Source organism: Cyanistes caeruleus, chromosome 10 (assembly GCF_971803275.1).
Source record: "Cyanistes caeruleus chromosome 10, bCyaCae1.hap1.1, whole genome shotgun sequence".
Lineage (NCBI taxonomy): Eukaryota > Metazoa > Chordata > Aves > Passeriformes > Paridae > Cyanistes > Cyanistes caeruleus.
In genome coordinates, this window is record NC_141710.1 from 14,856,254 (window position 1) to 14,883,047 (window position 26,794).

Here is a 26,794-nt window from a genome sequence, read left to right on the forward strand (position 1 = left end):
ATTTGCAGCCTGTCTCAGAGAGTCTCCTCCCTGGAAAACACCCAAAGTATGGCATATTTTGAGAAACACAGAAATAGTCTTATGCCTAGAAGTTTCTTAGAAAGTTTCTAAGTATGGTGTCCATAAGGAGAAACTCGGTCATTTCAGGATTAAAAGATGCTGACACCAGCTCTCCTTGTGTGCACTGCTTTCTTCAAAGACTTGCATATGAAAACTAACTTATTTATAAAACACATAATTTTAGTAAAGCAAATTATTTCATTGATTAATTGCTGCCTACATCAAGGATTGGACCTTTGATATGAAACAAGGAAACATTTTTTCCATGCTCCATAACTACTTAAATGGCAAGAAAATGTAAAATCACTGGAGAAACAATACACTGACCACTTCTAGGGACTACCTCTGTCATGATGAATCTTTATTGAGCCAGTGATGTTCAACAGAGAACAGCAGCTTTAAAGCACTGCACTTCAAGAGAATTAACTAGATGCTTCCATGCTTTTTTCTTTCAGGAAAGAAGGAGATTTCAAATGAGACATCAATCAATGTAGAGATGGCCTCAGAACAGCACTTTGCGATAAAACTTCAACAATCCACTCCCAAAACCCAAACACCTGCATCATGTTCCTGTCTCCATCACACTTTTCTAGGGTCCATGCTAAGCTGTACCATCAGCCTTCTCACTTGGCCTCAGCAGGTGCCTGTACTCCCTGGAAGGGCTGGATTTGCTGTGCACACACTCAGTACAGCCGCTGCCCCCACTGCCTGCCTAAAATCCACACTGCAGCAGAGTAGCAGCAGTTCAGAAAGGAGAGGGGTGGCATGGTCCCCTAGGGAAAAAAGTGTACCTGGAATAAGCCCCAGGCTGGATGAATTTCCCTGAAGGGCTGTGCAAAGTCTGTTTGCCACACATTTAGCCTCCTTGACTGAGAACATGGATTGGACCTAACTTACATTCAGATTTTCCCACGGATGTTTTCTTTTTTCTTTGCTTATGAATTTTTTTCTGAACAATATTTAAAGATTTTGTGCACTTCTCCAGGAATTCTAGTTGTCTAGCAGTTGTCCTGAGGAAGCTGTTGAGTATCTGGAAATGTTGAATGTCCACATACAGAGCAGTAAACTTTTTTGTACAAATGCAACCATACTGATGTGTTTGGGTTACCACAATTTACTTTTTCACATGGGGAGGCAGACAGTATGGTGCACCTGCATTTGCCTTCTAAATCACATAAGTGTCATCTCTGTGAGATACATAATTTTGGTATGGATAAGGCCATTTGTATGACTAGAAGTCCTAGAAGGAGGTATTTGACACAGAACACCCAGACTCCCTTGGCCAGAGCTTTGTGGCTATTTTTAGAAGGACTAGTCTACATCTACTTCTTTAGAAATAATATATAGCACAATCCTAAAAAATAAAAATAAAAAACTCAAATATTCTACATAAGTCAATGTAAGACACTTAATCTTGGAACAACCTGGTTTTTCCCTTTGCTCTCTTGTTCCTAAGAGCTGATCACAAATCTTGCCTGAACATATATTTTAACACAATAAGTGTAGCCAAGGATTTATTAACTTGAGAAATCATTCTGATAACTGAGCTTCTATTCCAGTTATTGTACCTATTTCAATTTCCATGCAGAAAAAATGACCACTGCCATTCCATCAACAGAGACTCCTTTCCTAGACTTTGCAGGGAGAAGACAGCACAGTCTGAAGCTGATGATGGTTCCCATCCCTGTATTTCCTGTTAGTCATCACCAGCCTCTTCTGCTGGGCTCTGTACACACACTCTCTCAAACACTGCCTTTACCCTTGGGCCCTGTAATAGAAATGGACCAAAACAGAAGGCACAAGCCACAGTCTGTTCACAGAAAAGAGCAGTGAGATACATGGAGCTGAAGCAACTTGCCCAGAATGACACGTGGGCTCTAAGGCAAAGATAAATCCTGCATCCAGGCTGCTGGGAGCCCTACACCTCCCAGCACACAGCCCACTGGGGCTGTACCTGGCATTGCAGACCTACACTGAACACTGCAACCCAAAGCCACTGCACCTGCAGGCCACCACAGCCAGGCTTTGGCAGGAGGTGAGTGAAGCCTCTCCCTCTTTTCCATGCTGGCTTCACACACCTCCTGACTGGGGAGCCCTCCATAACTAACTCATAAGGACTTGGACTAGGTCCTTTAAAATTGAAGACCAAAATCTGCAGATTTTTAGTTTTGTCTGTCTCTCTCTGGTTTTGGAGGCCACACTGCCTCATACACACAAAAAATAGGCTGCTCTTGTATTTTATCTACACTGCACTTTTCCAAACCAGGCAGATTTCCTATCCAGCACCCAATGTCAGCAGAAATAACAAATACAAACCACAATGTTATGAGACACTTTAACTTATTTTAACTAAAATGCTATGCCTTTTTGACCAGCATTTAGTGTATGTGTGTGTAGCACTACCACCAGTAGTGCTAGGCACATGTTCTTCCTCCTCCCACGGCACATGCTGACTATGTGCCTCCAGGAAAATGCATTTCATGCATATGAACGTGCTGTTTGCTGGGGCATGAATACATACAAACACAAAGAGGCAAGTGTATCCTTAGTCCAATATAAAATGCTTGTTTCAGCAAAACAGTTTCCTTCCTCCTCCTTTGTTAGGTCAGGGTAAAAATATAACTCTGGCTTTCCTTACAAAACAGAGTTGTGGTGTTGTTGTTTATACTGAACTTCCTCTATTTTCTCCTGATCTGTACAATAATCAAGGCTGTCTAGAAATCCAATTTGCTGTCTGATCTACCAGTTAACTTCACACATTCTCTTTTCTCCATGACGCCTCAATGCACACAAATATCCACTCCCTTAGCTAGACATAGCTCAAAGAAAGGGACTGCATTGACTTGCAGACCCTGAGCACCACTCTGTCTGGCTTACCACAGAAGCATCAGGGATGATAAACTGACCCACGAAAATGGAGAAAAGCTCAGCAAAAAGCTGGCAGGAGTGACTATGCTTTGGAAGCACAGGCACCTGAGTGCCTCCTTTGCCATCAAACAGCGAGCCACTTGAGGAAAGAGAAGATTGCAGGAGCAAGCTGAGGAAGAGGAGAGGATTGCAGTAGCATGTGTAGATGCAGAAGCATTCCTAAATAAACACTGTCCTGCATACTTAGTTGGGATATTAAGGAAAACACCAGCATTTCCAGGGTTAAGCCCTGTAGCAGAAAGTATCTTCATGTTACAAAGGAAATGAACTAATTGCTTGTGTCACTATCAAAATGCTGCAACAACATCTGGCTCATCTTCCTTATTAAAGTTCAGTTCCTGAAAAGCCAGGTCAAAAGAAGCAGTCGTGTGGAATCACTGCATAATTATTTTGGTACACAAAGCTGATACTTCTTTCAGTGTTTCCCTGGCACATGTTTTCTACTCCAGACCTGCCTCAGATGTAAGGGCTGCCCAGAAAAGGGATCTCTGCAGTCAGTGTGGTTCATTGACCAAGAACTTTTCCCATCCCCACAAAAGACTTTATCCATATGGGTAATAACTGCAGTGCAAACTCTGCAAAGATATCTGAAGATGATACTGTGATTAAGGCACCACCATTCAGAATACACTGCATGTGGTCATTTTTCTTGTCCATTTGCAAACATTGTAGAAGAAGCTGCTTCTCTCTGGAAGAAAATAACTTCAATTATGTGTTTTCAGTTACAGAAACGTGGAAATGATCTTCTTTTCAGAAGGTAGAATTAGCTGAATATGGAATTGAAAGGCAGCCAGAAACATCTTTCACTGATAGTTACTTTCTCTTCATTTTTTTCCTCCTGCTTCAACTGCATAAAGTTAGTCCTTTCACTTCACTCACCAAAACTAATTGCCAGTTAAAAAGTAAGGCAGCACAATTTTTCTTGTTCAATGGTTTGACAAAGACCACATTTTTAAAAGAAATTACTGACTGTCCAAAACAATCACAAACTTTCAGAGCAAGAAATCCAGCATAGTGCCATATCTCTCATGAGTTGTGCTCCCAAGGAAGTATCAAGATTGCCTGCAGCTGTAATTCAGTTTATAATTAAGGCCAACTCTTACAGAGGAGATGCATTAGAAAAAAATATTTTTATTCTTGATTTATTTTCCCAGTGAAAGGTTACAGCTGCCAGAGTACATAAAGATTCCTGAAAAGAGGATTCTGCCTGGAATCTTTGCAAGCATGCACGTTCCTGGGTTTACTCCTGGTCAGAGGAGAGCTCATCCAGATCCTCTGAAGAAGCTGCCCTGCATGAGGAGATACCCACTGACAGCCAGTGCCCTCCAGCCCACTCCAGAAGACCAAAATTTCAAGTGTTGGGCTACCAGGAGAGAGGGCTCTTCTGGGACATGCCAGAGTGGAACAAGCTGCCGGTTCCCTCACCACCTACCTGTCCTACCACCCCACAGCAAATCAGCAGCACACAATGTGCAGTTCTGCCAACAGAGCCCTCATTTGTTTAACACTGCCTGCCTTTGAAATAGGACAGTTTTGTAACTGCTTCAAAGCTCTAGAGGATATTTTTCTTTATTTTTAAACTTCATTATTGCAACTGTATCCTCACTTAGCTATCCATGCACATTGCCTGTCCTAATCCTGCTAAGCTCTTAGTTTCAGTGATCTCTAGTGGCATTAAGCTACACAGAATTTGAGTAATAATAACAATAAAAGTATTTTCCTCTGTTTTAACTTCACAGCCTGCAATTTTGCACAATTGTCTCATTTTTTAACACTGTGAAACTGGGATGCAGACACATTCAGTATCTTGTCGATAGCTTTAAGACTGTAGAGCCAGAATGCAAAATCACTATAGAATTTAGAGGTTTGCTGGACTTCTGAAAATCAGGCTCATACAGATGTCTATTTGGACTCACCAGAGCACAGCTTTTAGCTTACAGTTACAAACCCAAAATCTTGGTCTTTGTGTACTGACACTGAATTCAACAGGCTGACCATACATGCACCCTAATTACTCTGTAAAATGGGTTTAACAATATTTCTGTCTTAAATAATCAGTGCTGCAGAGCTGTTCAAGCTTCTGTGATATAAGTGACTACACAGAGACAGAGCCTTTCATTAAACCTCAAGCACAGTAACAAATGAACATGACTGTTCTGTCCTTGGATTGCTTTATGCTATTATATGTAAACAGACTAAGTAGCTTTTCTTGCTTTTCTTTATATTCTCAGTAGTGTTTTGAATCTGGAAGGGCTGGTAATTTTTGCTAGGTATTATAAAAACTGGATACTCTGTAAACACCACCATCTGCTTCTGGCTTCTGCACTGAGCATGACTGTGTTAAATGACACCTTCCACTGCTATTCTAGCAAATCCTTGCTTCTGCTGGACATTATGGACTGTTTATATATTCAGGGTTAACAGCAGATGTGCAAGATTTTTATGGAGCAACACTGACCATTTCTCATTATAAAATACAAAGCAGTGGCTGGTTCTCCAAGTAATAAATTTTTTACATGTTATGTCAGGAAACAGCAGATTTAAGCTATATTTCACATATAAAATACTACATTTCAATGTCCCTTTGGTGCTTAAATGTATATGCAGAAACAAATGCAGAAGTGCCTGATCTTGCCTGGGGCCTCTTGGCCCTATCATTACACAAATATGCTTTACTTGTTAAGGCTTATCTCATGTGAAAAGGGGAACAGGCTGTTTTGTTTTGTGTTTTTCCATTAACCCCACTTATTTTGGTAACAGACATTTCAGGCACCTTAAAATAAAGCCAAGAACTCAAGGAACAGCTGGATAGTACTACTTGAGAGAGAATGAGCCACCATTATTACACCCATATGCAAATAAAGAGACTGTACCATTTTAGCCCTATGTTTTTGTCTGGAAGAGCTTGGTCTGCTCCATAAAATTACATCAGGAGGTCCTATGCTTACTCATCTATTTGTTTCGAGATCAAAGGCTTATTCTGCTCTAAGCTGCTTGCCTTGCCACATCTCTCTGGGCACAGAGTAAAGCACTCCCTTACTCCCATGGATCATCACCAGCAGTAAAGACCCTACAGGCTGCTTATCAACTCCCCTCGTCTTCCCATCTTAATACTGTGGGTTTCCAGGATGGCCTTCAAAGCACTAATTAATTAAGCATTGTATTTACTGCGATCAACCGGTCACAATCTCCATTTCAGAGTAGGAGCCATAAGCTTCCATAGGAGATAACAGTCTCACAGCTTTGATCCTGAGCTGCACAGCAAACTGCTGTACAAGAGCTTAAATTAACTTCTTGACAACTTGGTTATAGATCCTGGGGTGCACAGTGCATCTAGGACTCCTTGCTCGGGCAGGTGATGAGCCTCAAGACCTGTACAGGGCTCCCTTGTGCCAGTCCAAGATGGCACTACTGGGAGACATCAAGCTGTGGGGGGCTCCAGTGGCAGTGACTGGCACTCCAAGGGCTCATGATCTCACCACCAACCAAGCCATATCCCCATCTAATACGATAAGCACAGAGGCAAACCTAATAAAAATGGGAATGCTTCAATATTCATCAATATTCAATTATTGATGAAAAGAGATGTGTTTGCTGACACAGTACTCAACTCGCCCAGATGAAATGACTGAAAGAAGCACCTTCCTTCCAAAGCACCCTTCAAATCCAACGAAATACTTGAGCCTTCTTAAGTTTTTCATTGGCAAAGCCCTTGAGAAGGGCAGAGCTGAAGAGTTTCCACAGCCACTGAGGGGTGCCACGGTGTGACGGGCTCACACAGGCGTCCGGCACGGTGACCGCAGCGCCCAGGGAGCTCCCCAGCACTCCTCACCACCATTCAGCCCAGAGCTGGGGCTGGAGCCGGCCCCCCTGCACCAGCACCACCTGCCCTGCAGTTCAGCTTCGGCATCCAGTGAAAAAACAGGCGGCCCCAGCTGCAGGGCCTTAGCAGGTAACAAAAACAGAAGTGCCCGGGCATCGCTTGTGTCAAAAGAAAAATAAATCTCACCATTTTAATGGTACTAATTTTGCTTATGAAACTTGCATTCATACTGTATTAACAGTTTAAATATAGCTTTTTTGCCAGAAGCCTGAATAGGCAAGAAAAGATACTTAAAATATGCAAATTGTGTTTCTGTTTTAATACACAAAGAAACCTAAAATCACATCACTTTCCATCACCAAGACAGGTTTTAATATAAGGTTTTTTCATGTGAAAACTGTAACAGCAAACAAATGGTTAACCAAGTGTGTTTAACCCACTATCTGTATTCTCACTTTTAGTCAGCTGTGACATGGGCCATTACACTTCCCAGGACACCAATGACTTAAATGAAGACTACATGTTTTGCTTAACATTAAAAGATTATATATATAAATTACAGTAAAAAAAAAGGCTTCTCAGACTGGAGCGGGTGCTTGGTTCAACTTCCATAGCCTTGGAGGATAGAATTCCTGAGTTTTATCCTCAGCAATATTCTTAACTAGTCTGATCCTGCACCCTGCTGTTATAAATGGTGTTCATAATGTTTGGCTGTCTCCAGAGAGTTTGAGAGGCTCAATGAACTCTTCATTACAAAATGCTTTGAGATCCTTGAATTAAAGATGCTGAATGAGTACAAATCATGACTATTATTAATTACCTTTCCTAGGCAAAATTGTGCCTCCTTTCACTCACATGTGCCTACATTTTCTCTTTTAATAGTATAACATCTTCAAAACAGACACTGGTCTCCTGGCATGCCCTGAGTGGTCTTGTATAAATAAAAGTGATAAGAATAATATCTGAAGAATCAATAGTATGATAATAGCAAATTTCATTCCTGATGGATTCAGAAGCTTCTTCCTTATTTCACAACTGGAAGACTTCTCCATTTTACTCATCCCAATCACCTGTTCCAATCCCAGAATCACCTGTTCTCTTTTCCTTATGTGTAGCTGCTTTCATTCTAAGAGCTTTCCTGTTTTTCCTTTAAATTTGCACAGGCCGTGTTTCTTGACGAGGTTACTGGAGGGTGCCAACCCATTTTAACAAAATGAGCACAAGTTCCTTCGGAAAGAAAACTGGGAGCTCCAAACATGTCAGAGAGTGTAAGTATTGAGTACAATCCTTCATTTGACTTTGAGTCTCTCATAAACTGAGGCAGGAAAAAGGAGGCAGAAATTGAAGAGACAGTTCAGACATCTGGATTCTGCTCAGGCTATCTTATTGTGTTCACCTCTTGGCCAAGGTGTGCTTCAAGGGTGACAAAAAATTTTCAAAGTGACACCTTTTCCAGTGATGCAAGAGAAAAAATAATAATGAGAAGACTGCTACTCATTGAAGTCAGAGGGAGATCTCATTTGCTTGCACCTCCGGGTGTTGTGGTGAAAGACTGTAGAGAAGATTATTTAAAGGATACCAACACAGCTCAAGACATATGTAAGCATTAAAGATCAGAATTCACCTCACCTCTACCTCAATTAAAGCATCTCTATATTTTATACCATCTATATGGATGGTTTTGTTGCTGAATTGCTTTATTGACCTTTAAGAGACTGAGGCTTTACTGCATTTAAACTAATTCTCCTCATGAAGAGCCCTCTGCAGGTATCTGTAGGTCACCTGGATCTCAGCTCAGTCATCTAACATCCCATCAAGTACCATTTGCAAACACATGTTATTTAATTCATGAGGAGCAATCGCCCTGCCCGTCAGTGTTGAGCAGAGCACACAGCAAGCCCTGGCCTCTCTATCTCCAGCCCAAGAGGACAACGGCCCCTTCACAAAATGACCAGGCTGGAGTTGGTCATCAGTGGTGATTAAAAATTAGAGAACTCTTCACCTTGTGTTATATGGAGGTCCCCACCAAAAGCAGGCAGTTTGCTCACAGACCTGATGCTGCTCACTCACATGACAGTCTGGGGAAGGGTTTGACAGCTGGCTCACCCACAGGGCATTACCTGCACTTGCAGGTGCTACTGTGATGCTGAGCAACATCAGGCAGAGGACAAGACACACTGGCAGTAAGGAGAGGGGTGGTGAAATTAAACAGTGCCATCAGTAGCAGAGGGAGAGAAAGAAGAGACAAGAAAAGAAGGATAAAAGAGTGTAAGGCTACAGCATCAAGTGAGTGTCACCTTGATAGCCTAAGCACTGTTCCTTTAGAAGAGACTTGTACATGTTTCACTATCAATTACCTCAGGATAATCAGAAATCATATTTTCAGGACAAAGCAGTGCCAAATTCTATACTGCACTTGGAAGAAAAAGGCCAGGGTAAATGCCCGTCATCTAGATTATAATTTATTTCACCCAATGTACTTACAAAAATGATCTCTCATTTGGCTCACAGCAGTAGAAATTTCTCAACAAAGTCATAATTCTCCTGTAATAGAGTCCAGGGCAGTAAAGTATTACTCAAATAAAAACTCCAAGTCTCCCTAGAAAAACTATCCCTGCTCAGGAATTTCCCACAATCACAAGGGAGGGGAGCTGAGAAAAGGGCAGCAAGAGAAGAGGAATGATTTTTCCTCAGAGAGAACCACAGGCTAAAGACCCAGCATATCCCAACTGGTGGTCAAATCATGGCAGGGAGGCAAAGAAGCAGGGGTTATGGGCTATCAAAAAATGCTGCAGGAAGTTTCACCATGACTATTCAGTATTCAAAGGGTCTCAACCTTTTCCTTGCAACCTGCTGGAACAGGAGTGAGTTGGCTATTCTGTTCCTGTTGTGGATCCTGTGAATTCTGCTTGTGCAGAGGGCAGGAGATGGCCCTTGGAGAAAAGCCCCAGGAGCAGGAAAGTGAAGGTCAGATCTGGAATGAGGGCTCTGACAACATGAGGAGGAACAAGTAGGGAGGGAGACAGGAGAAAGAGCAAATTAGCATTTAGCAACATAAATACAGCAATTAAAAACAGCAGAACTGTAACAGCAAGAGGGAAGTACTGGTAGAAAGAGGGGAAAACCACTCAGAAGGCAGCATGCAGAAAGTGATTTGAGCCAGAGCCCAGCATCAAAGGGGAGGATGGGATGAGGCAGAGAGAAAGGAGAAGAAAGTGAAGCCTGGCTAGGAGCTTCCAGAGCTGGCAAGAGTCCATGAAGAGAGGGCACATGGAGATATGCACCCACCACAGACAGAGTGGCTTAGGGAAGTGCAAAGGAGCTGTATGAAATGGAAAGATGGACTAACAGCACCCTCAGAGCAGGGAGCAAGCAGGAATGCAAGACCAGAGGAGAGGCATCAGTGTCAGCTGATTTTACTGAATAATTTCCTATGTACAGGAACTATCCAGTGCTAACAAAACCCAGCAGTTTCAGTCTCTGGGATTGGTCAGATTGATTCTTCCAGACCCACGTGTGTGTGTGTGTGTGTGTGTGTGTGTGTGTGTGTGTGTGTGTGTGTTTCTGTGTCTGATGGGACAACATGCACCCAGGGCAGAACACTACACCCCCAGTGTCACTTTTGATTCCCTCATGGAAGTGGTATGTGGGGTTTCAATGTCAATGATCCTCCATTCCACTTCCCCTGCCACATGTACTGTGTGATCCCACATTTGTCACAGGAATGCTTTCCAGACAAACAGAAAACTACTTTTATGGCCTTGATGCATAATGGCCATAAATGCACAGGGGCTTGTGCTGTGGGGATTGTGCTGTGTGCTACAGAAGTACCTATGGAATAAAGGGCAAGGAGAAGGAAATTTGCTTGGCACTGGAGCCAGAAGGGAATAGATTCCCTAGATTCAGAGCTTTTCTACTGCTTTTCCTTATCCTCTGCTTTCTCATCAGCCTCTCAAAAAGCCCCAGGATCTTGGCAGCCAAACCAGGCTGTGCACTAAGGAAGGGAATCTAACTTCCCCAGCTGCAGCCTCTAAGGCTGCCGCCATCCTGAGGGCACAGTCACTGTACTGACATACAGACCTAATGATCTACACTGTTCAAGGCATCAAATGCTTGAAGAAACTCACCCTGCTCCGAAGGCCACGCTCAAGCTCTATTTCTGTGCCATCTTTTGTGTGAGGCTGGGACTAGTACTGAGGAGGTCAGGAAGAGCCTGATGGCTCAATAAATGAGACACTTGGGAGAGTCAGTTGAGCTGACAGCTCAACAAGATCCATGTTTAATTGTCAAAACATTCCTCCTTGTACAGAGATGCAGCTAAGAAGGCTGTCCACATCCATCCTGGGCTGAAGACAGCCTTATCTCACTAATTGGTCGAGCAGTACTTAGTGGAGAATGGAATGAACTGGCAGAGGTGGTGGCATGTGCAATTAGAGCTGAGGAGGCTGAGGGCTATGGCTGGACACAACACTGTGCCTGGACCATTCTGATATATTGGAAAGATCTCTTTGTCCATGAACCATTTTCAGGTCCTGTTCAGCCACAATAGCAGCAGCCTGCTGTGTTTTAATGACTGAGCAGCTCGCAGGTTGACTGAGCAAAGGCTGAAGGGGAAAAACAAAGGTGTAGATAAATATAATTTTGCTGAATTTACTTGAAAAGGATGGGGTAGACATTCAGATGGTGCAAATCAGAGTCGCTCCAGGGAACTCGCTGATTTACACAGCAGTGGAGAATCTAGCTCAACACGTCAAAGAGAGCAATGTATTCAGGTGTACATTGGTGGGTTGAGAGGCACTATTTGAGTCAACGAGGCTGTCCAAACCTGGACCAGACTGACTGCAGCCCCCTGAGCCCTCAGCTGTGTTTGTCTCTCACAGAACATATGACACAGAAAGAAAACTGGCTTCCAGACTGCCAGACCAAGAGTGAACACCACAGACAAAGACCCCACTTTCTGAGGATATGGGTGATTGACATCAGCTTCCTTGCAGGTGACACTCCAGGGCTTACTTAAAAATAAAGTTAAAAGTCTCTGTCCCCATCTGTGGGGCACGTTAGTCTAACTTCCATGGGCTCCTGTTACCAACTCCCAGGCCAAGCAAACATTTTTCAGAGCCTCCTCTCTCCTGGCTCCTTTTGAGGACCTGACTCCCTCTTTTAGAGGACCTTCAGAGCAAGCATGCCTCCTGTACCTCCTTCCTCATCTACCCTTGTAGATGCAAGAGCCATGCAAACTTCAACAGCATGTCTAGAAAAACAGTTAAGAACATCAAACACTTTACAGACTCCTTCCTCTTCTTTCTCTAAATACAATGTACTCTCTCCATGTTCCCTTTCTGCCCTTCTACATTAGTTTTACACTTAAAGAAGGGACTCAGGCCCCCTCCCAGTGTAGGACCCTCATCTGAAAATCACTCACACACTTTAGAGTGTTTGTAACACAGAGGATGAGAAAATGAGGCCAGAAAAGTGCTGGAAGGGATTGCCTGGGGAGAGTCTGTGATTTCCATCACCGAGGCTTTTCAGAGTAGGAACAAACAAATATTTGTGAAGAATAGCTTAGGCAGAGTTGATCCTGTCTCTGAGCAGCAGACAGATCTTCAAGTCTGTTCCAGCTTTACTGTTTATGCTCCTGTGATTGTGATAGCAGTTGTGACATATTCTGCAACGGAGTTGAGCAAAGCCAGCTGAAAGCCCTATGGATCATCTTCAGGGCTGAAGCTGCTTACAGGAAAGGAAGCTCATATGCAGTGTTAAGTTACTTGGTGGTTTTGTTCCAAACACTAAATCAAGGAAAGTTTGTTCAGCAATGGTAAGTCAAAGAAGCTAAGTCCTAGGCAGGCCCTGTCCTGCTTTTACCATCTCCAAATGCTGTATCTCCAGCTTTGACTCCAGGTGCAAGAGGCAGCACATTCAGAGCACCCACTGTATGGTCAGTAAATATTTGTGTTAGACAAACAGCCGGCTTCTTTTGTCCTAGTCCTCAGGAATGCCCATCTGGCACTCGGTGCTGAATCTATTAAAACCTCCCAGAAGCTAGACAGGATGCAGTGAGTCTGGCCAGGAGCATGGAAATGGCAGGCAAAAAGCATTCAGAAAATCATCATAGGTGCCCCAGACTGCAAAATGCTCCACGTGTCTGTTGTGCAAAAACCCACGTGTGTCCGCAGTGGATTGAAGGAAAGAAGTTACTCCAGAATCATCGATGCCAGCTCTCCCTGCAATACAACCTTCTGGGGAAAACAAATGGTAGGGGAGCTATCTAATCTACTCATCGCAAAGACTTTATGCCACAAGACGGTATTTACTAGCTGGTACCAGACAACATTCAAGTAAGAACAGAAAGTCACTTTCCCAACACTCCTTGTGAATTGCTCCCATCTGTGCAAGAGAGCAATCCAAAGCCCTTATGCCCATGACAGCGCTGCAATCACACGCTTCGTGTTTTACACCCAAAATAGCGGCAGTCAGACCACGGTGAGGCTCGCACATCCCATGCAGCTGCGCTGATGAAGAGGAGCCACTGGAAGCGGTGCTGGGGGCGCGGGTTGCTAGGGAACGTGGCAAAGCCGCTGCAGATTTCCCCATCGCTCGCCGGCTCTTTCCCCTCTTCCCATCTCGCTCACGCTGTGCCAGCGTCTTCGCCCCGAGAGTGCCGCTCTTCCTGTCTGAAGTGTGCAAAAACAAATCTGCCAGCAACAATGGAGCACGATTGCTTGGCATGTGTTCCCGAGGAAAGAAATCGCTCCAGCCTTTGATTTTCAAAGGCAGCCAGCTGACGGCTTGGGAAAAAAATCCATTCTCACCATTTTCTCCATGTCTGTGTGTTATTTCATTCCACCTGTGCTATGGTTAAGGGTGGGTGGCAAGCCCAGGTGGCACAACTCAACAAGCTGAGTTTGTGAGAGCTGTGTCAGCTTGCAGATGGCAAGACTGGTGCCCTGAGTGTCACACTGTGTCCCCTGGACCCCTTCACTTCCCCTAATGTGCTGTTCTTTGGAAGGTGGCTGCAGGAGCCAGCTCAGCTCTGTGAATCTGGCTGGGCACTACATGGTGCTCCCACTGCTCCAGTAGCCAGCAGGGCTTATGGAAAAGGGCACACAAGAAAAGGAAGAGCTACCAGAGAACTGGGAGGGAAAGGAAAAGAAATTTCTGCCTTCTTAAAAAAGAGCTAGGAGAAAGAAAGACCAGTGACCAAGGTGGAAACAAAAGGCTTTCCAGTATTAATCAATTTTTAAACAATTTGACTGAATGATTAGGAAATGCAATGCTCCCTACTGAAGCATTAGAGATTTATATTTAGATGTTAGGTGGTTTTTTCCACCCTGCATTATTTTTAGCTACTCGTTGATGCTAGGCTGATGGTGCCTGCTGTTGGATCGATGAGGCTCTCCTGTGATGGCAGCTGGGTGAAATATGCCAACAGGAAGTGGGATATCATTCACCCCAGGATGCTGCTTGGAATCCCTGTCTGCACAAGGAGATAGAGGGACAGCAGAGCAGTGGCTGGTTCCCCAGACTTGTACTCGCACACCGAGGCTGCAGGCCTGGACAAATGTCCTCCAATAACAACAGGGACTTAAACCCTAAAAGCAGCAGAGAGGAGACACCTAACAAGTCTCTGTAACTAAGAAATAACATGAGAGAAAAGATTTGGTAGTGATTTTGAAAGATTGCTTAATAAACCCCTTTATCCCAATAAGGAATAAAATAAAGTATGTACTTGACCTATTAGACACATTAATTCTGGAGACAGAGGAAGAAGCATTTCATTTTCCTAGTAACAGCATACTACAAATCTTGTGTCCACAGTGCTTGTTCTCATAACACTCTTGAAGAAGGGGAAACTCATGTGATCCCCAGGGCAGGCCAGAGCTGCAACTTCTACTCACTGCAGATTTGCATCTTTGAGAAGAACCATCACTTGATGATGAAGGGGTAAAAAATCCAAGAAATGTAAAACAATAAAATACTAAATATTATGTCAAAAGACTAATTTCTTCTTCACACCAGGTAACTTGTAATTAGATTGCTTTGAGATAGGAGGATTTATGTTTCTTCCTAAGAACAGAGCCTCTTATGCAGTGTGACAGCATGATCTCTTATCTCGTGACAAGCCAGGCAAGGATGGTCAAGGTCTCATCTTGAACTTCGCTCAGCAGCACAGCAGCAGCACACCAATATGCAAATATCTTCCGTGAAGTCGTGTTATGTATCACATGTCCACCTCTCCACAAACAAGGGTGAGTTCCACTTTATAAGGGAATACAAAAAGCTGAATGCAAATGCGTGTCTGTATATCAGCATTCCTATAGAGAAATTGCTTTGCACCTCTGTGTCATCCTCCAGAGACCCTGGAGCAAGACCTTAGAAACAAGAAATAGTGCCAGCATCTAGAGAAAGTATGTGAAAGCTACTATCCCACCTTCATTTCCCCTTTAATCTACATTTCAAAAATTATATTCATCTGCAGACACACGCTAGGTTGGTACATGTCAGGCACACTTTATTCTTCAGTTCAAGCCATATGCTTCTAATAATAGTGGCTAATAAAGGAAGAGTATGTTTTCACTTGTAATTTTTCAAATCTCATCAAAAAATGGTACAACACAGAACACTGCAGACTGCAGCACAGCACATGTGCTCAGTCACATTTTGCACTGCTCTGCACTTGCTGTGCTAATGGCTCTTAATTAATATTCACAACCAACTCAGTATCAAGAGCAAAAAGAAAGTGGTACAACTCTGTGTTTGCAGAAATGGTACCTTAAATTAAAACAAACAATGCAATTGCAAGTTTATTAAAAGTGCATTTGGAATCAGAGCCCTGCAGCAGACTTTGGAAATAGGAAGGAACAGAGGACATCAAGTTACCTAATGGACTTTTGGCAATCATTTTACATCACAAATAAATTTTCCAGTAATACACAGACAAATGCTCAAGGCCAACCTTGACATCTTGGTCTTGGCATATCTCAATAACCTCTGTAGTTAAAATCATCCACTGGGCACTTCCAGGAAAGACAGGCACTAGGTTTCTCATAGAGGAAAATCAGCTAGTAGCAACCATAGTTAACTTAATCAAGCTTCATGGAAACAAAGGGTTGTGACTGGTATTAACACCCTGGTCTAGCAGTAGGGGATTTCCAATTAATTTATTGTGGAAAAAAGTAACATTCACAAAGTCATACATAGAGTACATACTACAGAAGGGCATTTAATATAATAGCCTGGCATCATCTAACCCCAGATGAAAGAGTAAGAGAATATATTTACACTGCACATGACTCCTGTCTCCAAGAATGCACCTCAAGGCAGTAGCAATCTTTTAGCCAGTGGTGTCCTTATTTTGTGCCAATCTGCCACAAAAGCAGAGGTGTGTGCAGGCAGGCTTGCTGAGAGGAGCGTGGATAGCAATCCAGCACGCCTTGTTCCACCACTGAGGCTCTCGCTATCTTCCAGCTGCCTCCCGCAACTCTGAATGAGCCTGAGGGCCAAGCAAAGTCTTCCAGGTGGCTTTCTGCGTATGGAAGAGAAACCCAACAAGCAATAAAGAGGCTGAGCTGGCAGCTGCACAATGAGCTGCAGCAGACGTGTGTCCTTGGAGAGCCCAGCAATTTGCATGTGGCCAGAGAGGACACACAGACTCAAGAGTCACAGCTGATCTCTGGGCTGAGCTAAAACCACATTCTCTGAACCCAAGGCATACTACAATGAAGACAGGCTTTCTCCAAGGGACAGAGGCAAGGCATAAGGCCATGTCATTAGCACAGCTTTCAATTAGAAGCTGAGACATCGAGCCTAACTCAGCGCTTAGAGAGGTTATTCCAGGGGGCCTATGGGACACAGTATCCGCTGAGGTCCATGTCATGGGTCTGACTTGACTATACACAAACACACTTAAGGACAGTCCTTTTCTCTAGGGGCTTCAGAATAAACAGGATCAATTTTCTTATCAGGCATTTGTCTAATTTCTCAGGGTGTCACAAATTTCAGTGCTGCACTAAACATTAATTTCCACCTTACTGCCATTTTTATTGTCTCAGTTCTTTGGAAGCTGAAGTCTTATTTTTCACCTCATGGGTTAGGAGACCAAAAGACAGTAGCAAGGGAAAGAATAAGATTACCATCTGCCTTCTCAAGCAACTGTCAGTTGTCTCTTCTCATTCAGGGAATCCAGCTGTTTCCTGTACATGCATATTCCTTAAAATACAGATAAATTTCCATCTGTGGCAGAGATATTTTGCACAAAGTTAATGCCAGAAGCTTACATTCCTCTTTTAGGGGTCAGATCTCTTGATACACATGACCTCTACTGAAAAGCATCCAACCAGGGACACGTCTTCTTAACATCACAGAAAGAATGATTAAAAACCCAAGCCTTCTGAAATGGGAGGGGGAAAAAAAAAATCATGTTGCTAATAATCTAAATGGCTCATTTCAAATTATGCATTTTTAGTCCATGATCTATTTTTTCTCTTATCAGCAGCTTTTGAATTTTCAGACCAGATCCCTGCCAACACCTGCTCTTTCAGCTCAGTGAGTACTAGTGCTAGCACACAGTAGTAGCTCTAGTACGAGAACTAGCTGATGCACAGTTCATGGCTGCCTCCACTTTGCATCCCATGCACTCTCCCAAAGCTGGCTGCTGTATTTTCAGCGACCTGAGAAGGAATACTTGTTCTCTTCATAATTAGGATTCACAGTAAATGCAAGAAGTGAAGCAAAAGGAACACAATGTTCAAAGCTGCCACTCATGGTTAAATAATTAGTCAATATTACGCTCAAATGCTGCCTCCAGTGTTCATGCCAATCTGTACAGGGAGACATTTGTCCTTACATTACTTTGGCGCCTCATTTCAGTAATTTCTATAAGCTTGCAGTCTGGCCTCAGTAGAGAATGGGTCACACCACTTCTAATTCAGATAGATTACTAAATACAAATAAGAATGGTGAGAGATTAAAGATGGTGAGGTGTTAACAAAGCTTTGGGTTAAAGTAATAGATGCAAGAAATCCTTTCACCTGATTTTTATAAAGTGGGCCTTGTCTAAAAACAAGGGGCTAATTAGCTGATAACTAATGCAGAACCGTAATCCTGTTTTGCCTACATGTTCTGCTATAGTTACACACAGAGGAGTGCTATTGGTTCCCAGTGAGAGGGGATTTGGTTGATTCTTCTCACTGCATAGGAACTCAGTGATACTGTGGGTCTGGGAGGGATTTTGAAATGCTTCCCCCAGTCTGGAAACTGCAGTTTGCTGGGACAATGCTCCATCTCCATGTGCATGTAGTGCCTCCCTGTGCAACCTTTCTCATGGCTATATTTCTCCCCACAACATTTGTATGTGCTAGAAGGATTTCCTGACAAGAGGAGTTGTGATGGTTTATAGCTGATCTAGAGCTGAACTTGATTCTTTTGGAGTGCTAGGTGATGCCTGAATGAATGCTGCTGCTTGTCTAAATAGGCTAACTTAGAAAGAAAGCACAAAGGATTTCATGAGCAATAGGAACAAGTACAGACCGACTCCTGGAATGTTCCTGCGTCACCCGCACAGCCATTTTAAAACTCTTCCGTCAAAGGAATGGAGATTGTGTCAACATTTAGCTTAATTGCCTAGCAGCTGCCTGGCTCATACCTGGTTAGGCTGAGGAAGTTTCACTTCCACCTCATGCCACCCAAAGGCAGGAGTACTACAGACATGAATTTTCATTCTGTTGTAAAAGAGAAGCAGGAAGAAAAGCCAGCACCCCTTCCAGCTCTGCTGAACCGCGAAGCCTCTGCTGGGAAGCTGTTCATAGGGAAGAACATTATGACCTTAGGAAAAATCTTCTTCCAATGCTTTTCACCAAGACTGAACTTGGAGAGACTTCTTCCTGATCTCTGCCTAGTGCAGAGATTACTCTGACTTGGACTACTAAAAGCATCACTAATAAAACTAAGAGCATCACTGCTAAAACCAAGAGCATGTCTCACAAGCACGCCCTGAAAATGCATCCAGCCAGCTAAGTACCATTCTAATTTATCAGATGCCTGCTGGATGTGGAAACTAAGGAGCACTGTGGCAGGGCCCAGACACCCTGCCCAGCCTTTAACACCATGTGAAAGAGGGGAGACAGCAGAAACACTGATAAGAGAACTCTGAAATGATTCATTTCGTCTGAGTTTTAGTATGCATGCCTGACAATAACTTCATAAATCAGATAGCTCACATCTGGATTGCCAGTCTCCCCTAGCTGCTTCATCCATCCATACAGCTTGCTGGGGAGAAGACAGTGAGATGGGATCCAAATGAGAAACTATTTGTGATTATTGATGTAGAAAATTAATTGCTTTTCTTCCCCTTTTTCCCCCATTCTGAAACACCTCTCCCAGGGAAATTTGTGCTAAGAAGTCCTTGCGAACCAACACATGGAGAGTAACAGAACAGGGTCCATATGTACCAGCAACCAAAAATAAACTGAAATCTGAAATCCACACAGTCAAGTGGATTCACAATGTCTATGCCACAGTAACAGATGGTCAGTGAACTGTTACAAGACAGACCAAGACTAGTTAAACAGATGGGCAGTATTATTTTTATACTGGTTTATAAGTGAATCTTTAAGTTTCCACTAGGTTATCTGAAATACCATCAAAGAAACACACACAATACCCATTGAGCCAAAACCAAATTCCATGAAAGCTGCTGCCCAAGGAAGGTACTGAGCCTCTTATGGCTTTCTGCTGATGCTGCTAGGAACTGTAGCAGAACCTTTGGAGTTCAGGATGGATGGTCTGAGGCTGCACACCCCTGGAAGGCCTGCTGGGACGGCCCAAGGCTGCACAGCTCTGGAAGCCCCTCTGGAAGCCGAGGGCAGCTGGGGTGTTTGCTGTGCGAGGCAGCCGCGCAGAGCTCTGTCCAATGCTGAAAGCTGTGGCAGCAGTGGTACATGTGAGCCACAGGGCTCCTGAGACTGCATCCCCCCGTCTCTCTTCCTTCAGCAGATTTTGTCCCTGTGATTAGTTCACAAAGCAGTTGGACCCCACAGCTCAACTCATGCTGGGTGGACATAAACATCAGCATTACAAGAGGGGGAAAGGGAAATGGGGCATTTCTGAATAGACATGCTTTTAGAGACTTGTTCATGCTGTGGGAATACATGAGAAGGACTGGAGACACTATCTGAATTTTCAGACTTCTCTCCATTTTGCAGCCTGCATTACTTTTTTTGCAGGTCTTTCACCAACAGGCACATTGGGCAGATGCACTTTCCCCTTCTCTGGGTTTAAGCAGAACATCTGGGTTGACAAGAGGGCAGGACAGACTAAAAAAATAACTTAATTAGCAGCTCACAGTTTCTTAAATCACATTCAAAAACCTAACCTAATATTTACTGAAGACACAGACACATCCAACTGCCGGACATCTCAAAGGAACTAGGCTTTAAGAAAACTACTGAACACTCTCAGACAATCTGAGCAACCCACTGTTTTCAAGATGGGCAGAATAATACTGGAGACAACCACATTCACCTACTTGCAAGAGAGTAAAGTTCTGTAAGTGCCCATAAACTGAAAGAATCATTCTCCTGTCCACAAGATACCTGGTTCACATTTTCCCTACACCTTTTTTTAGCAATTCCTGCCATGGACAGGTGCAGATTAGTTAGCCCCTTCTTCAAACCCATTTTTTTTACAACCAGAGTGATGCAGAAAGGTTTCAAGTGTGACTATGACTCAAGCTTCCCTTCAGCAGGACTCTGCAATCAGATGTGGTCACAATTGTTGGATCAGTGCTTGGTTTTGAAATTCACCATCCAAATCTATTTCTTACATTTCAAAATGACCATTATCTTCTCACTGTTTGAAATATTGCTGACTATTGCTATGAAGCTGCAGGGGTTTGCCTACAAGCCTCAGAAGAGCTTGTACTTGCACTTCTTTATAAAGAAGTTTCACTTCGTGGCTGCATTATCTGTCCAGCTGCCACCAGAAAATAGTGCTAAAGAAAAATGAAACTCTCTTTGCAAGTATTTACTCCTAATTTACTAAAGACTAACAGTATCTAGTGACAAAACCCAAAAAAAGTTGTCATTGAAACATTTCATTTACCTAACAGCTTGAAATCTCCAGGCTGAAGATTATGTGCACACACACGCCTGTGTGCTAAGTCTTCAAATAAAGAAAATACAAAAGCTTTGCAGTTCAGCCACTGGGAGACTTTCAAGCATTCACAGCTTCATCTCTTTGCACATGAAATGTTAATAGGGCAACCATGCAGGGCTGGCTCCGCAGATAATTGTTCAGATAACAGTGGCTTTGTGATACCTGTCGCTGGCCTCCAGAGGTGAGGGGACCTGTCTTGTTTCATAGTGGATGACTTCTTGTCAGCATGTCACCTTCTCCAGTCAGTTCAGGAGTTCATTACATCTAGATAACACCCTTTTTTCTCTCTGGCACCTGTTTATTACCACGCACACAACGTGGTGATTCATCAGAGAAGATGAAGTGGTGTTCTGCAGCAGGCAGACAGCCTCTAGTGGATCCACTGCCCTGGCTGAAGTTCACCACAGGGCTTTAATTTCATTCATTTATTTACTGCAATTCCTGAAAGTCCAGTGCTGTTATAAAACAAGGTAATGTCACCTGACAAAGATGCAGGGCTTGTCAAAATAGGTCTGGATTTGTTTGTTGTATAAACAACATTAGAAGTTTAGCATTAAGCCCTCAGTTATCAAAATGGCATTTTTAAACAGGTGTGAGTAGCGAGAAATTTGCTGAACGCTTTGTTAGTGTGCCCGATACCCAGCACAGGGCAGCAGTCAGAGCACTGTGTTGCTCTGTGCTGTGCCACACACAGGACAGCAACCTACTGCAGCTCTCAGGCCAGGGGTCAGAGTTCAGGGCTCTCTGCTGTGGCAATTCATTTCCCGAGACACTTTAGCAATGACACAGAAAAGGCTTTGCAGTTTTGATTAGCAGTTTAAAATAATCCAGCTGAGGAACTGGCAATACCAACACCACGTGCAAATGTAGTAAGGCTTTAGGCCTGATGTACCAGAGGTCAACGTTGTGAAATGCTTTGCACTAAACTTATATGACTTCTTTCCCGTCGGCAAGCTTGCAACATTCCAGCTCCACTCCTTCAGTCTCAATCTTTCTAACACATCCTCTCCATGCTCTGCTTTGGATAGTAGAGAAAAGAGGTAGTGGGAGAACAAGACCAAGACTTTTTAAAAATATAACCCCAGGTATATAGTATACATATGTATAATATACACAATATACACAAATATAGTATAGCTATAAAAACACACACCCATCTGTAAAGCATGTAGGTCATGAATCTGGGCAACTTCATGAAGCAAGTTGGAAGTGCCACAGCAACAGTGTTTGGAAGATGGAGTCTCTTGTCTTTGGGCCTACCACCAATGCAAGAAAATTCACCTTGGGCCTGCATTTACAAACTCATCTCCGAGGACAAGAGCATTCAGGCACTGGAGCTGGGATCCTCTGAGACAGCATGGCAAAGAGGAAAGGAAAGCTGTGCGCTCTGGACACAGACAAGTCAGTGCTGCTGTTTTTTTGACTAAGTGCATGCATGTCTTATGGGAGCACTGGTGAAATATCATCTGCCGAGAAACTGAAAAATACAAGGACACTCACTTAAAGGACCTCTGATGTGACTCAATTTCACTTAAGGGGAAAAAAAAATGGTGCTTACTATTTCATAGGTTAAATTTTGGCTCAGCCAGAGTCAGTGGGAGTTTAGCCAAGGCCAGGTTTTGAAAATGTAATTTCTCTTCAGAGACCAGCACAACCTAGTATTGGATTTACTTCACAGTCTGATTTTATCTCTGCAGAATGGGGCTTTTTTTGGTGGGTAATGCAAGACTGACTGTTCCAGTGAATGAACAGTGGAACAAGATACACCAGATAACTATTGTTATAGCAGAAGATATTATTACTACATTTAATACACTAACTTTGATAAACATACGGAACCACTATGCCACTGTTTTAAGTAACATCAGTCTGCTGAAGCTTGGAGGATGAGCAAATCCCTGCTTTTCAAGAATAGGGAATGATATCTAAAATAACTTCAACAGTTAAAACCAGCTGAAATCCATTCCTCTCTGTTAAATAGAAGTTTATTCCTGAGACACACTTTTTTGATACTATTTTCAATCCAATTTTGGAATTTTATGGACCAACCTGGTGTCAGGGTGGTTGCTAAAGCAGTTATATTAGTTGTTACAATTATGTCTTCCTTCTACAGAAAACCATAAACCTTCCCACTTGTTGCATAATGCTGCAATTACTCCATAAACTCTGCCAGTCAATTTGTTGACTGCAAAATAAAGTAAGTGTCAATGAGAGCCACTGGCCTGCACAGAGGATGAGAATGCAAATGCCAACCAGGGAATTCACCAAACAGATTTATGGAGGAGAGTTTATGGGCTGTTATCAAAATGTCTGCAAGATTCAAACTTTCCTCAGCAAATAAAATTTGTAATTGTAAAACAACAGCATTGCAATGGAACTTTCCACTGCAGGATGTGAAGGAGAGAAGGAAACATTGCTGCACTCAGGGAGGTGACGCTCGCCCCGACTGCCGCCCTCCAGGTCTTAATTCCCCTTCTCTAACTCCTGTGGTTAAAAACATCCCCTGCTTCATGTGGCGACTGGCCTCTTGTCCAGAGGGGCTGGAATTATTTTAATGCTCTGCCTCTCTCAGGGATGTGAAGAGAAGCTTCTGCACTGAGTAGGAAGAAGGAATATGGACAGAATGCCAGCAAGTTGGTTTCTATCTTCAATTTCTTGGACTACTGCACACTATCAAAAGTCTTTGGCTTCTTCATACCCTGTAGCTCCTCTTCAGCTGAGCTGTGAAGTTGTTTCATCAACAAACTCAATAAAAACACTCAGTGACAAGCCTACAAGATTTATTATTTTTGTCATCTTTAAATAGACATCATAAAAAAAAATATCGTCAAGTAGCTGAATTCATTTGCTGGGAATTGACACTTACTGATAGCTGCTAGTAAGGGATAATGTGGTGACCTACTACAGTAACGACCAGATAAGAGCTGGCAGTAAGCCAAAAGGGGAAAAGGACTTTAGGTCAAACATTTTCAAACTCACATGCCTGAAACGAAGCTCTGAAATGCATCTGTAAACACTAAATGAGAGGTCACCTTTTCTGAACTGCTGCACCCCCTCAGCCCCTATGTAGTCAAATGCATTGTACTATGGAAAATCATACCTCAGGCTGCTTCTTTAGCAGCCAAATACAGATGTGCATTTCTAATGCTGGGCGCCAGAGAGAAAAACCAGCCTCGGAGGAAAGAAAAAGAAGAGGGATTGCAATGTGTTACAGCTGCAGTATCTTACCCTCACTGCACAGCTATTTCTAGTGTGAAAGATCAGGTGCTAACTTGTGCTTGCAACACTTGGGCCTGAACCCTTGATTTTATCCTGAAATAAAAACCAAAAACATGCTTTGGCAACAAAAATAAAGATTTCCTTGTTTTGTGGAACAGAGTAGACGAGGCAGCTCAGGTCTCAAACCCTCCCAAATACACTCCCCCAGAAGCAGCTCACTGCCCCCATGCTAGGTCCACATTTGTTCCTATCAAACATGCCATGAGAAACATCTTGACAGGGCTGGCTAAGCCTGGGCACTGTCTTAGTAGCACACCAGCAGGAGTTCAGGTCAGGAGCCCAGCAGGCATTTGGTAGCAACACTGGGATTCCCAACCAGAAATGGCATTTGCCAGAAGTGTCTGGAAGGTCATCCCTGAGATATGTTCAATCCCTCTTTCTGAGTGAATGGGAGAGTGTCCATGGAGAGTCTCCATCCCTCCCAGGCTTTACTTTTCTAAGATTCAGTGAACTGAGGCATCCTGGGTGACACCAAGGCACCTGGCCATTCCCTCAAGAATGTACATTTTTGGCAGAGAGACATCCAAACTGCTCCTCTCTGCCAGCAGGAAAGACTTTTAGCATCCTCTGCTCCTCTCTATGCTAGAAATCCAGAGGGAAAGTGTAGCCAAAAAGGGAAGTGCAGTGACTTATTAGTTACATTCCTATCTCAACAGGGAATTTCTACTCCCTGTCCCTGCCTCTTTCCACACAGTCACTGAGTCCCTGCCATGTTCCCAAAACTGTTGGTTACCATTACCCCAGTTGTCCAGTAGTTCCCATTGTTGCAGAACACAAAAATTAGGAAATGATGCCCTGTCCCTAACAAAGGTCACAGATGCACAGATCTTGTCTACCACAACTGCCATTGCCAAGGCATCCTTTTTGTAACACAACCAAAAAGCAGGCAGGGCAGAGGCTGCCCAGCTTGGATGCTGCATTACGGAGCTGCTGTCCTGTGTTGGAGCAGAGTTAGAGTGCTGACCACACTGTTAAAATTTTGCTTCCAGCACACAAGTGGCATGTTGGGTGCTAAATGTTTCAGTCTGTCCCTGTAACATGACCTGAAACCCAAAGAAATCCATTTGGTGTGAACATTTCTGCCAGATTTGCTCGAATTTGCATCAAACTCTCTGACTATGGCTGTCAGTGCAGGACAGCAGTGACAGGGAGGGAGTGATGGATCCTCACCAAGGACAAAAGTGGATGGTGGATGTGTGAGGCTGAAGAAAAACACCAGGGGGTGACCAAATATACCTGATCCCAGTCATGACATTCCACCCAGACTTCTGAACAGAGGTGGTAGTAAAAAGGAAAAGGGTGAGGATCACAGCAAAGAAGCAAATTAAGCTGCAGACAAGTGAATAAATAATGGGTCCTGGGTGTGCAAGCCAGATAATCAGGAAAGAAAAGTATAAATGCAGTGAGCAAAGCCAAACCTACTGTAATCAAGATCAAAGACAGTATGCTTTAGTGTTCTGGTTTTGGCTTAATCCATAACATTTGGGCAGTTCCAGACTAAATGAATCAAGGGGAAGACAATGACCTTACAGGCTAACCCAGGGATACTGGGTAATTGGTACCAGCACCAGCATGAGTTACTGGTTGAAGAACAGCCTGGCCATGTCAAAGCTCAGGGATTAGGCAAGGGACAATTTGTTGAGGTTAATCTCTCTTGCAGATGGATCACAGGAGCCTACAATGCACAACACCCACATATTTCAGCATGACCAACCTGGCCAGCTGCAATCCCATAAGATTTGAACAAAACGTGGCTCTTAGCCAATAGATTGAAGGTTGAGAAACCTGTGTGCAAGGCAGATGCCAAAGCCCACAGCCAGTGAAAGTTTTTATGCACCAGAGGACATGGCCAGACCCAGCTTTGGGCCTGAAATGACTGTGATGGGAGCAGAATATTTTCTCTTTTCAATGTATTGCTGTTTCCTGCATCATGTGGTTAGAACACTGCAGGTGACAGTGCAGCTGAATGGTGACACCACATACCACAAAGATTAACTTCTCATAGCTCTTCTTGGGGCTGAAGACATGGAATCTGACCTTGGCTTTCATCTGGTCAGTCTTAGATAATTCAACAGGGTTGCTAAATGAGGTGCAGAAATAACAGAATGATCATCCTGTGCTTGAGACCACTGCAGTCCCTCGAGCTCAGGGCTTGGCTCTACTAGCCAAACCAAAGTGCAAACCTCAGGTCTGTAAAAACTGTCTCAAAGGCAATAGGAAACTATGCTTCATTAAACAGCAACTCAGCAGCTTGCACATGTGCTGTGTTTTGTAATGTAACAGATTTAGGAATAACAGTGTCAAGTTTGGAAAAGTGAAAGTCAGGAAGATTTCTCAAAGCTTTTGACAAGGGGGTTTGCAGTCATTTCCCTGTGGTTTCTTGTTTCTCTCACACTTAACAGAGGAGATGCATCCTAGAGCTCTGTCAAAAGCCCTCACAGTCACTCTAGCCTAATTCTGTGCACTGGGGTTCCTAAGTGCTGTCCTATGCAATAACCATTCCAAAGCTGCTTTTGTCTGTGGGAGACATCAGTCTTTAGTGTCCTGCCTTCT

General features: G+C 43.5%; 1 protein-coding gene across 19 annotated transcripts in view; it reads right to left on the reverse strand.

Annotated features, from left to right (window-relative positions):
- LPP (LIM domain containing preferred translocation partner in lipoma) overlaps positions 1-26,794 on the reverse strand; it is a 327,364-nt gene that overhangs the window by 79,427 nt on the left and 221,143 nt on the right. The gene's annotated exons all lie outside the window — the stretch shown is intronic.